Raw genomic sequence first — 12,895 nt, 5'->3', positions numbered from 1 at the left:
CTGTTGAATTGCCTTTTGGAGTGTTGCAATTACCATCACCCCAAGGAGGTGGTATCATCACTGTCCATATAAAGTGTCATCCAGACAGGAAGACCAGAACAATTTTGACTAATGTTCTATAGCAGCACCACTGGAGTGGAGGCAACCAGTAGAAATGTACATGTTGCAATGGACTAGTAAGCAGATATAACATGCCATTCAAGTACCATTTGCAACATACTCAAGATTATACCTAAGAATAAACTCTGAAAAGGTCTTCCTATATAATGATGCGTCATTGCCTCCTACAGGATGAGAAAACTGATAATTTTCAATGTGGTGCCTCAAAATGCATTAAAGTAATTAGAGCTGAAGTGCAGCTGACAAATAACACCATGAGCATAAATACACCTCTCTGGTGACAAGATGTATGCGCAGGTTCACGGTCTGACTAGTGACATGTTAGAAGCGTTATGAGTTCTGCCAATGAAGAAAAATGGTTCCCTTCACCCTGCTTTGCATAGATTAATGTTGAATACACGGATCCTTTGTTGGCTTATGTTCTGTGCTTTATTTTCTGCAGACAGAATTAAGCATGGGCTTTTCTGATAGAAGGAGGCCGGTTATTCACGCAAGACTCTCAATTTAATGAAGGAAATGGCAGAATAAAGAGACTAGAGTATGGTTGCGATAGCTTCATAGGACATAGATCTGTTATTTCTTATGAAAGAGAGTGAATTGTGCTTCTATGTAACCTAGTTTTCACTAATTGTTGGAGCATTTGTGCGAGTACATTCCCAAGTGTTAACTAATCAAGTGCCTATGAGCAGTAAGGAGGGGATATACTGTATCTTTGTTCTGACCAGTGGGTGTGAACCCGCTGCCCCACGTGACCACGCGATATCTGAGCACACCCTTAATTCTTCACATGATACCTCTGATGATGAGGAGAGACTTTCCCAACACGAGTACAAACTGCTACCCCGGAGGGGAATTGGAACACGAGGGAATCGGGACCAGAGTGTGAACCCATTGGACTGACCTCGAGGTGACACAATACACCCAGTGGATGCTGGGAGGCCAGAGGCTGATCAGACGGAAGCGTAGTCAGGGTACGAAGGCAGAAGTCAGGGTAGGCGGCAGTCAACCAAAGTCCATAAACATAGATCAGGGTCAGGGCAGGCGGCAATCAGGCAAAAGCCATAAAACGTAATCCAAAGTCCAGTACACAGAATTGCAAGAACCAACAGAACACCTTCACTCAAACAGGAAACTAGACAAGCTAGGAACCTAAGTTACTTCGGCACCTTCCTGTAGAAGGAGGTTCCTCTAAATATCTCCTGCAGGCCAGCCATAGGCTGAGGAAAATGGGAGGCGTGCGTATGTTGCCTCACATAAAGAAGAGATATGCCCGCACACACCCTAAATACACACAAAGAACTCTGAGCCAGAGTGCAAGCTCTGCTCAGAGCCAGGAGGAAGATGCTGGTGGCAGGAGTGCAGACCACAGCTAAGAACCCCGCTGCCCGTGGCTTGCAGCCCGTGGGGAGGAGTGAGGGAGCTTGTCATTCGTACCTGTGTGTGGGGACAGAATCCCAGGCATGGGAAGCCGGATTAACAATCTTACTATCTTCAATGGTCACTGGCATTGATGACAGTTTACACATCAATGTGCTAAACCCTTCAATATAATTGGTGCAACCATATGGGAGTCATTTTCTGTAGCTCCTACCAGTGGCTTAAGGCACACCATCTTATTATTGTATCAAGGATTTATAATATTTCACCTGCATGTTCATTTTTTGACTTTTCTAAAATAGTTACGACTTTTGTAAGTAATTTGGACGGCTTAAATCAAAGACATGTCTACCTTTGAACACCGTGGTCTTTTAAGGTCCTATGCTGATTAATTTTATAATACATGCTAAGGGGAGTCAGATTTTTTTTTTTAAATCTGATACAGAGATCCAAATGTCTTCCCGTACCACAGAGGTAAATACAAAATTCTGGATGCCTAAGGTGACCACTAGAGGGAGCTTTGGAGTTTACTTTTTATTATTAAGTTCAATTCATGCACAATATGCAGTAAGCTCCCTCTAGTGGTGATGACAGGAAGCCAGATTTTTATCCTTATGCTGTGTCATCCCAAGGGGTTGGGAGCTTGGTATCAGAAAAATGAATCTCTGACTCCCATAAAGATATATTATAAAATTAATGAGCAGAGAGTTTCATGCTGTCTTAAAGTGGTTCAACATCATTGGAACATCTGCTTATCTTCAGACCCACCCCCCTTCCCCCATTGTGTAGCTGTTAGTGAAACCTTCTGTGCTGCAAATAATAACCACATGCTACATGGAAACCTAATCATGAGTATGAAGGCTTTTATAAAGATATAAAAATTGAGGAAATTTCATAAAATTAGTATACAGGAGAGAACAACTATTAGCTACTCCTTACAAATCATCTACAGCATTCAATGGAAAGCATCTTTCCAGTTGTAATGGTTGCTAAATTTATTTAAATCCTTTAAAAGGGTTAGGTTAAAAGGAAAGGTTAAAAGACCTTAATATGTATAGCTTGGAAGAAAGAAGAGACCGAGGGGATATGATAGAAACTTTTAAATACATAAAGGGAATCAACTCGGTAAAGGAGGAGAGCATATTTAAAAGAAGAAAAACTACCACAAGAGGACACAGTTTTAAATTAGAGGGGCAAAGGTTTAAAAGTAATATAAGGAAGTATTACTTTACTGAGAGGGTAGTGGATGCATGGAATAGCCTTCCTGCAGAAGTGGTAGCTGCAAATACAGTGAAGGAGTTTAAGCATGCATGGGATAGGCATAAGGCCATCCTTCATATAAGATAGGGCCGGGGCTATCCATAGTATTCAGTATATTGGGCAGACTAGATGGGCCAAATGGTTCTTATCTGCCGACACATTCTATGTTTCTATGTTTCTATGGTCTACTGTGGACAAACCTTTTTTTGTTGGAAGGATCCCCAACAGGAAGCTGAGTACAGGATGTCTGTCTGGGATATCCAATGATCAGCTGTAATCTGTGGGAAGAACAGGGTAAGAAGTGCTCAATTTTCTTGCAGCTCCACTACAGGATAAATATAGCATTACACAATTCTGATTTTAGCTGGTCTCCAATGTTCCCTAAAACGAAAGGTCCTGAACCCTGGACCTCATGCTATTTACTAATAGAGTATCAGAAAAATAGGTTTACTATACCCTTTAGACTCTGAAACTCATTTATCTTGGCATGACACTATTAATCCTAAATGTTGTGGTCTAGTAGTAGAATAGCAGAGCTACAATCAAATCTGAAAATTATATGGGCAGAACACTAAAAAAAGTACGAAGGAGGTTGCCTTTGTATAACAATGTAGATTTGTCTGAGAATCAGGCTGGATACCAGAAGATAACCTCAATGGTGGTGGGCTACCAATGGATTGTTGAGACCCATTATGGTAGCAGAGTCTTGGCCCACCAACGCATCCTCAGTTACTCTAGTAGACTAGCCCAGGTCTACATAACTGTACACATTAGCCTATTGCTAGCCAAACTCATTGTTTTTGGAATAACTGGCCAACAAACTGACGTGCAAGGGGAACTCCTGACTCTCCCCCAAAGATGAAGTCGGAAGAGAGAAGAAACGGGCACGTTGAATTTCAAAGCCTGATGTTTTTGTTCTCCAGGAAGATTAGCCACAACCAGAGGTGTCTGCCAATGTCTTTCCCCTCTCTCTGCGTTGAAAACACATGCTTGGCCAAATGTTCATAGGGTACTTGAGAGATAGCTGTTGGTCTAATGAGCATTACTTTTGTTCTCTAGGCAGATAAGCCACCATAATTGGTGCCTGCCACCACAAAAGGTGTTTGCAAATGGCCTTCTTCTCTCTCTGTGTTGAAAACAAACGCTTGGCTGAACCTGTATGGGTTATAGAGATAGCTGTTGGTCAAGTGCGCATTCGACCTACAGGTATTGAAGGTGTATGGGCACCTTAAGATATTTTAACCTTAAAGAACCAATGACTCAGAAGTGGAAGCTACTGTACCTTGACCGCTGCTTAGGTGATATTTGATGGAATGAGCCCATATTTACTTTCTGTCACACCTGATTCAAGGTGCAGCGAGAATTTAATTGCACCTAGTGTATAAATTAGGTTTACCATATGCAAACAGTGTTTTATGTTCCTAAAAGCCAGTTGAAGATGAGCCCGCTGTGTCGCTGCTGATTGGTAATGTTCTGCTAGTGAGCGAGCGGCAGCATGGGGATGAAGATAAATGCAGAAGTCGGCGACCACTCTCTTGCTGAATATGCCGCGTGCTGTTTATTGCGAATGAAGGTGTAATTATTTCATTAGGATTTCCTGTGAAGTGTGAAAAGTATCTCGAGCAGTCCTCTAAAATGAGTCAAATGTAATATGTGCCAGAATGGTCCATGTTAATTGAAAATTGGAGAGGCGTTTATTGGGCAGTTTTGTGTGACCAACTGTGACAACATTTACTTTATTAGGGTCTTCTCAAGTGATTCATTACTAAAGAGAGAATTAAAGGTTTCGAGAAATAGTCTAGAGATAGCGGAGGCGAGGAAGTTCACCATTTATCATGTAATTGAAGCCTTTGTTTATAGAAAACACTCCAGGGCTTCAGATAGATTGAAATTGAGCTACGTCAAAGCGTACAGTGTGTACCTGAACAGATCCTTCACTGATGCAGGAGATCACAACAAGAACATCTCATTTATAGAGGACCGGTCACCTCTCTTGACATGTCAGTTTCAGTAAAGACATCTTTATTACCTTTCCTCTTGAGTTATCATGTCCAAGCTTTGAGGGGAAAAAAATCTTGATTTTGTGATACTCTGTCACAAGATGTCTATCCAATACATAGCCACCCATTGATTCAGTGATTACCATGTGAATTGCAGCTTGAAAGGGTTTTCTTACCATGTAATTTATAGTATTGAATTTATTTAATAAGTAATTGGGGGTCTGTAATCAAATTTGAGATAGATAGTTAGATAGATAGTTACATAGTAACATAGTTTATAAGGCCGAAAAAAAGAAATCTGTCAATCCAGTTCAGCCTGTTATCCTGCAAGTTTATCCAGAGGAAAGCAAAAAAAAAACCTGTGAGGTAGAAGCCAATTTTCCCCACTTAAGGGGAAAAAAATTCCTTCCCGACTCCAATCAGGCAATCAGAATAACTCCCTGGATCAACGACCCCTCTCTAGTAGCTATAGCCTGTAATATTATTACACTCCAGAAATACATCCAGGCTCCTCTTGAACTCTTTTCGTGAACTCACCTAGAGTTGATCGAGCATGCTCGGCCGAACACCAGTTCGGCTCAAGCATCTTGATGCTCGGCACATGGCGGTATTCGGCCGAATACCAAATGTGCTCGACCGCAATGCTCGAGTCTCTGCTCCGCACTTTTTTTGGCTGCTACGCAGCCAATAATCGTGCAGGTAAGTACTGCCCTCACTATAATGCCATAGCCATGTTGGTTACTGGCATTACAGTGATTGGCTGGCCAGAACCATCATAGCACCCGATGACACCTGGTTCGGCTCAGTCTTAGTCAGGAAGAGATGTGCTGAAGAAGAGAAAGATAGTGTAGGGAGTGAAATTTTTTTTGGGGAAGTTGAAAAACTTGTCAGAGACCCAAAAGTCTTTTTAAGGACTACTGTTGTGTGTGGCAGCAGTAATATATATTTTTAGCGCAACCTGCACTAAATTGCTAAAACTTTACAGACCCGAAAGACCTATTGTGTGTGGCAGCAATTTCTATCCTGCGCTAAATAGCGTGCAGTAGTTAGGCCGCTGCAGACATCAACATTATCTGCTCTACATCTCCTGTGTAGTATCTGTGACATCCAGTGTACTTTTTCCGGAGACAGTGTCTCCTGCTGACAGTGACATTAGCTGCGCTACATCTCCTGTGTAACGTGTGCACATCCAAAAAACATCTGTGACATCCAGTGTACTTTTTCCATAGATTTCGTCCCTGCAGACAGTGACATGACCTGGGGTACATCTCCTGTGTAACTTTTCTACATCCCAAATACCTGTGACATTCCTTGTAATTTTTTATTAGCCGCTGGTGACATCAGCGACATTATCTGCAGAATTTCTCCAGTGTAATGTTTCCACATCTCAAATACCTGTGACATTCCCTATAATTTTATATTAGCCACTGCTGACATCAGAGACATTATCTGCGGTATTTCTCCTGTGTAATGTTTCCACATCCAAAATACCTGTTCCATTCCCTGTAATTTTATATTATCCGCTGCTGACATCAGCGACATTATCTGCAGTATTTCTCCTATGTAACTTTTCTACATCCCAAATGCCTGTGACATTTCCTGTAATTTTTTATTAGCCGCTGCTGACATCTGCGACATTATTTGCGTTTTTTCTCCTGGGTAACATTTCCACATCCCAAATACCTGTGACATTCCCTGTAATTTTCTATTAGTCGCTGGTTATAGCATTGAGATTATCTCCGTTATTTCTCCTGTGTGACGTTTCCACATCCCAAATGCCTGTGACATTCCCTGTAAATTTTTATTAGCCGCTGGTGACATCAGCGACATTATCTGCGTTTCCACATCCCAAATACTTGTGACATTCCCTATAATTTTTTATTTTCCGCTGGTGACATCAGCTACATTATCTGCAGTATTTCGCCAGGGGTAACGTTTTCACATCCCAAATACCTGTGACATTTCCTGTCATTTTTTATTATCCGCTGGTGACATCAGCGACATTATCTGCGGTATATCTCCTGTGTGACGTTTCCACATCCCAAATACCTGTGACATTCCCTGTAATTTTGTATTATCCGCTGCTGACATCAGCGACATTATCTGTGTTATTTCTCCTGGGTAATGTTTCCACATCCCAAACACCTGTGACATTCCCTGTAATTTTATATTAGCCGCTGCTGACATCAGCGACATTATCTGTGGTATTTCTCCTGTGTAACGTTTCCACATCCTAAATACCTGTGACATTCCCTGTAATTTTATATTAGCAACTGCTGACATCAGCGACATTATCTGCGGTATATCTCCTGTGTGACCATTACACATTCCAAATACCTTTTTTTTATTTTTTTGCACACACACTTACAAATTATACGGTAAGGTGAGCAGTAAGGGACAGGGAAGTGGCCGTGATGCTGATGGTGCACGCAGAGGCCGTGGCCCTGGGCGCGTTAAAACTGTGCCTGCTGCCAGCGCACAAAAAAAACAATCATCCACGATACCTAGCTTTATGTCCCAGTTAGCAGGACAACGCTCTCGAAGTCAGACCAGTGCGACCAGATAATGCTTCCAGTCAGTTAAGCAACCACCCTGTCTTCCACCAAGTCCAGTCTCAGTAGCTAAGAGTCTGGTCAATTCAATCCTCACCCTGATCCTCCTTCCTCCCACCATGGAGAGTCTTGCTAAAAAAGTGATTCCACACTTGGATATTCTGAGCAGCTCTTTTCAGCTTCATTCCTTCGTTTGAGCCTCTTGACAATCCCGCTTGAAGAGGGAAATTAGATCTTGTGCCCTGATTCCCAAACTCTTGAGCATCCACAGTCACAAGAAGATGAAGGTGGGGAACGGCAATTAGTCTTTCATGAGGTGGACGATGATGATGATAAAACACAGTTGTTAATAAGTCAACGGCAATTAGTGTCTCAAGAGGTTCATGATGAGGATGAGACACAGTTGTCAATAACTGAGGTTGTTAGGTCAAAAAGTCAGGAGGATGAGAAGAGTGAGGAAGTGGAAGAGGTGGTGGTGGACGATGAAGTCAGTGACCCAACCTAGAAAGTTGGCAAGCCGAGCGAGGACAGCAGAACAGAGGGGGAGGGACCTGCAGAGAGGCAGTGGGGTGGCAAAAAGTAAAAGGCGGGCCACATCAAACAGGCCTGCAACTGTTCCCCGGAGCACACTCTTGTGGAAATCTCCCTTGCCAAGGGGTAGGTGTTTCGCAGTCTGGCGCTTTTTTTAAGGAAAGTGCGGACGACAAAAGAATTGTAATTTGCAACCTGTGCCATACAAAAATGAGCAGGGGCGTGAACACTGGCAACCTTACCCCCACCAGCATAATCCAGCACATGGCATCAAAGCACCGTAATAGGTGGGCTGAACGCCTGGGTCCACAATCTGTGTATGCGGGTCACACCACTGCCTCCTCTTCCCTTGTGTTACGTGCTGGAGAATCCCCTGTCGAAGGCGCAGGCCCGGATGCCTCCCGCCCTGCACCTGGACCTTCGCAAGCACCATTAGCGACCACTTCTACTTCCTGAGAAGCAAATTCTATTAGATCTAAGCATAGCATTGTGGGTGTGCGATCCAGTTCTGCTTTTCTCCCCTTGATATATCCCACACATCCCATGCCTAGCCCATGTTTTCAACTTAGTGGTTCAGCGGTATCTCAAAACCTACCCCAATTTGCCTGAGCTACTGGTGAAGATGCGCTTCGTTTGTGCCCATTTCCTTAAATCATTGACAGCTTCCGCTTGCAATCTTTTAAAAGTCCAGCTCACCTGCAGGCCCTCGCATATAATGTTATAAAGGGTCAGCTCACCAGCAGGCCCTCACCTACAAACCTTTAGAGGGCCAGCTCACCTGTAGGCCCTCACATATAATGTTTTGAGGGGTCAGCTCACCAGCAGGCCCTCATATATAATGTTTTAGAGGGTCAGCTCACCAGCTGGCCCTCACCTACAATCTTTTAGAGGGTCAGCTCACCAGCAGGCCATCGCTTATAATGTTTTAGAAGGTCAGTTCACCAGCAGGCCCTAACCTACAATCTTTTAGAGGGTCAGCTCACCTGCAGGCCCTCACCTACAAACTTTTAGAGGGCCAGCTCACCTGTAGGCCCTTGCATATAATGTTTTAGAGGGTTAGCTCACCTGCAGGCCCTTGCATATAATGTTTTAGAGGGTCAGCTCACCAGAAGGCCCTCACTTACAATCTTTTAGATGGTCAGCTCACCTGCAGGCCCTTGCATATAATGTTTTAGAGGGTCAGATCACAAGCAGACCCTCACATATAATGTTTTTGAGGGTCAGCTCCCCAGCAGGCCCTCACCTACAATGTTTTAGCGGGCCAGTCACCTGCAGGCCCTCGCATATAATGTTTTAGAGTATCAGCTCACAAGCAGGCCCTCACCTACAATCTTTTAGAGGGTCAGCTCACCTGTAGGCCCTAGCATATAATGTTTTAGAAGGTCAGCTCACCAGCAGGCCCTCATCTACAATCTTTTAGAGGGTCAGCTCTTCTGCAGGCCCTCGAATATAATGTTTTAGAGGCTCAGCTCACCAGCAGGCCCTCACCTACAATCTTTTAGAGGGTCAACTCACCTGCAGTCCCTTGCAAACAATGTTTTAGAGGGTCAGCTCACCAGCAGGCCCTCACCTACAATCTTTTAGATGGTCAGCTCACCTGCAGGTCCTCGCATATAATGTTTTAATGGGTCAGCTCACCAACAGGCCCTCACCTACAATATTTTAGAGGGTCATCTCATCAGCAGGCCCTCTCATATAATGTTTTAGAGGGTCAGATCACAAGCAGACCCTCACATATAATGTTTTTGAGGGTCAGCTCCCCAGCAGGCCCTCACCTACAATGTTTTAGCGGGCCAGTCACCTGCCTGCCCTCGCATATAATGTTTTAGAGTATCAGCTCACAAGCAGGCCCTCACCTACAATCTTTTAGAGGGTCAGCTCACCTGTAGGCCCTAGCATATAATGTTTTAGAAGGTCAGCTCACCAGCAGGCCCTCATCTATAATCTTTTAGAGGGTCAGCTCTTCTGCAGGCACTCGAATATAATGTTTTAGAGGGTCAGCTCACCAACAGGCCCTCACCTACAATCTTTTAGAGGGTCAGCTCACCTGCAGTCCCTCAAATATAATGTTTTAGAGGGTCATCTCACCAGCAGGCCCTCACCTACAATATTTTAGGGGGTCAGCTGACCTGCAGTCCCTCGCATATGTTTTAGAGGGTGAGCTCTGAAATGGAAAATGACCTAGGAATTTTTATAAACAGCTTCTGCCAAGGCCAATAAGATAATGGGTTGCATCAAAAGGAGCATAGATGCCCGTGATGAGATCATAGTCCTGCCACTTTACAACTCACTAGTCAGACCGCACATGGAGTACTGTGTACAGTTCTGGGCTCCTGTGAACAAGGCAGACATAGCAAAGCTGCAGAGGGTACAGAGGAGGGGAGCTAACGTAATAACTGGAATGGGGCAACTACATAGCTATCATCCATCTATGTCTCAGTTATTCCCACTATGTCATAGTCCTCCTCACACATCACTAATTCCATTTCACCAGTTTTATTTTTCACCAGCTTTTCTAGTCAGGCTTCTGACATTAGTATACATACAATTAAGAGGTTTATGTATATTTTTTACCCTACACCTTTCCTTCTGAACTGTTCTAGTCCCTCCTTCCATTCCTCTCCCAGTCCCATTACCTTCCCCCCTGGTCTCTATCTGCACTATCTTCCCATCCTATAATGTAATTACCCTCCCCCAGTCCCTAATTTAAACACTTTTCCAACCTTCTAGCCATCTTATCCCCCAACATAGCTGCCCCTTCCCCATTGAGGTGCAACCCATCCCTATGATAGAGCCTGTAGCCAACAGAGAAGTCTGCCCAGTTCTCCAGGAACCCAAACCCCTCCTTCCTACACCAGTTCTTGAGCCACTTGTTAATCTCCCAAATCTCCCGCTTCCTTTTTTTTGTGTGGCTCGTGGTACAGGTAGTATTTCGGAAAACACTACCTTTCAGGTCCTTGCCCTACCTCTAACTTTGGCATTGGTTCCGATATGGACCATGACTGCTGGATCTTCTCTAGGCACTCCCAGTAATCTGTCAACCCGATCTGCGATGTGTCGAACTCGAGTGCCAGGAAGACAACACACCATTTGACAATCCCATCTTTGTGACAGATGGCCCTATCTGTACCCCTTATAATTGAGTCTCCCACTACCTGTCTGGCCTGCCCTGCTCTCCTGGTCCCCTGCTTACTGGAGCTGACATTTCCCTGACTGGCAAAGAAAGGATCCGGCTGCAGCAGTGCTTTCCCTGAACTGACATCCCCCTCATCTTTCAACATTGCAAGCTTGTTGGGGTGTGTCAGATCAGGGCTAGCCTCCCTGGCACTCTTCCCTTTACTCCGCTTTCTAACTGTTATGCAGCTAGCTACATTACTATCCTGAGCCTCCTTGCTACCACCCTCCCCCACATCTACCCCATATAGTGCTTGCTCAGTGAGCAGCAAACTCTTTTCCAAATTGTCAATGCTTCTCAGTGTTGAAACTCGTCTGGTTAGATGCACGATGCGTGATTCCAAACATTTTTAACAAAGATATGCACCCTCAAATGGCTGTTCCAGGACTGCATACATTAGACAAGATGTTCACTGTACTGTGCAGTCAATAATGGAACACATAGTAAATGGGGATTACGCAAGAAAAGAGAAAAAATACAATAAGGTGCAGTAATAAGAATCTAACGTACTGTAGTCCCCTCCTACAGTCCCTGAATCTCAAGTCATGTAATTTAACATCACACACCTAATACAAACACACACTTGAACTCAAACACGTGAACGCTCACAAACTCACGATGTTTGTCTGCTTGTATAAGTGCACCTCTCAAACGAAACAGCTTTTTTTCCTCTGGATTCAAAGGACTGAGCTGCCCTCAAGACTGGCTATTTAACTTCTCCAAATAAGATAGTCATGCCCTAATTACTCACCTGTGTAACACACCCTATAGAAGGAAGAGAAAAAAAATAAGTAAAAAAAATGTAATCACTAGAGATGAGCAAATTTTTTAAAGATTAGATTTGTCCGGTTCGCCGAATTTTTCTATTTTTTTTTTATATCTCTGACTTTTAGTCTAACCAGACTGTCTATTACTCTGTAATTCCTCTATGGAAACAGTAGGTTTAAAGAGCACACCAAATGCTTCAAATAACTTCTTTATTAACTTCAACTTTTCTTCATATATAACAGTGCCGCCTCCACAGCAGATAGTCCATGTACAAAAAACGTGTTGAAAAGATATCTTGTCATTCAACATAAAATGGTGGATATATTTCTTCTTGAGTATCTGTACTCTCACTTTAAGTTATTTAGGCACTTTATGATCTCTCTGAGAGGTATATCTAAGATTTGACCGATAGTTCTACTGATCTGTATGCAATTTGTATAGATTGCTATTTGTAGTTTGCAATTGTGGCTTGCAATTTGTATGCTGGCAATTTGAATTTGCAATTGTATTTGGTGGAACTGTAAGTAAACACATATATATATCTAGTTCAGTATACAGTTCTAAACACAGGGATTGGTCTAGACTTCTGCCCAGCAACAACAGATTAACAATATACTTTATGTTGTTTCTGCTGTGTCACTAAGCTGACCTTTCATTACACAATTAATCTTAAAGGCATATTATCTTTTTCTGCTTCTGTGAACACAACATATAACAGTTATATGACATCCAATACATGATGTCAAAGTGAATAACTCTGCTTTTGTCTTTACCACATGTACTGTCCCTGACTGCAGTTAAAGCTCCGCACGTCGGCGCTGCCTTGCACTTTGGCAGACACTGACAGGCTCAAGGACTTTTCAAGATGGGTGGTGACCATGGCGGCCATTTTGAATCCAACTTTTGTTTTTTCAATAAGAAGAGGGTCATGTGACACATCAAACTTATTGGGAATTTCACAAGGAAAACAATGGTGTGCTTGGTTTTAACGTAACTGTATTGTTTCATGAGTTATTTACAAGTTTCTGACCACTTATAAAATGTGTTCAATGTGCTGCCCATTGTGTTAGATTGTCCATGCAACCCTCTTCTCTCACTCTTCACACACTGAT

Source organism: Bufo gargarizans, chromosome 8 (assembly GCF_014858855.1).
Source record: "Bufo gargarizans isolate SCDJY-AF-19 chromosome 8, ASM1485885v1, whole genome shotgun sequence".
Lineage (NCBI taxonomy): Eukaryota > Metazoa > Chordata > Amphibia > Anura > Bufonidae > Bufo > Bufo gargarizans.
The sequence above is the reverse complement of the archived record's forward strand: the minus strand, read 5'-3'. Positions refer to the sequence as shown.